At 26.7% G+C, this 405-nt stretch overlaps 1 protein-coding gene across 1 annotated transcript in view; it reads right to left on the reverse strand.

Annotated features, from left to right (window-relative positions):
* LOC105462797 overlaps nucleotides 1–405 on the reverse strand; it is a 14,754-nt gene that overhangs the window by 5,551 nt on the left and 8,798 nt on the right. The window lies entirely within an intron of this gene.

A 405-nucleotide genomic window follows, 5' to 3' on the forward strand; every position in this document is an offset into this window, starting at 1 on the left:
TTTTTGCTAATAGAAAAGGAACTCTTTAATAAATATACATGAAATTTGGAGTATAATTTACGCATGCAATACTTTATTTTTTGTTTATAATTTACAATGTACATTATTTATTCCCCCCTTTTTTTGTAGAACTAGAAATGATTTTTTTCATTTTTTTCTTCTTCTTTCTTTCTTCGTTTTGCACGTATTGCTTTTTATTGATCTCTCGAACTCTTATATAAGTTCGAGTTTGCACCAAATAAGCTCTTCTGGAATATATGGATAATATTCTGTATTTTCTTTGACAAGAGCAATCACTTTTTGTATTACGTAATCCTCTTGAGAAAAGTAATCACCCATGAAAATCATTAAAACATTTTTCAACAATTTTACTTATATGAATTAGTTTATCAGAAGGGTACATCA

The sequence above is a fragment of the Wasmannia auropunctata genome, unplaced genomic scaffold, assembly GCF_000956235.1.
Source record: "Wasmannia auropunctata unplaced genomic scaffold, wasmannia.A_1.0 LD336095.1, whole genome shotgun sequence".
NCBI lineage: Eukaryota > Metazoa > Arthropoda > Insecta > Hymenoptera > Formicidae > Wasmannia > Wasmannia auropunctata.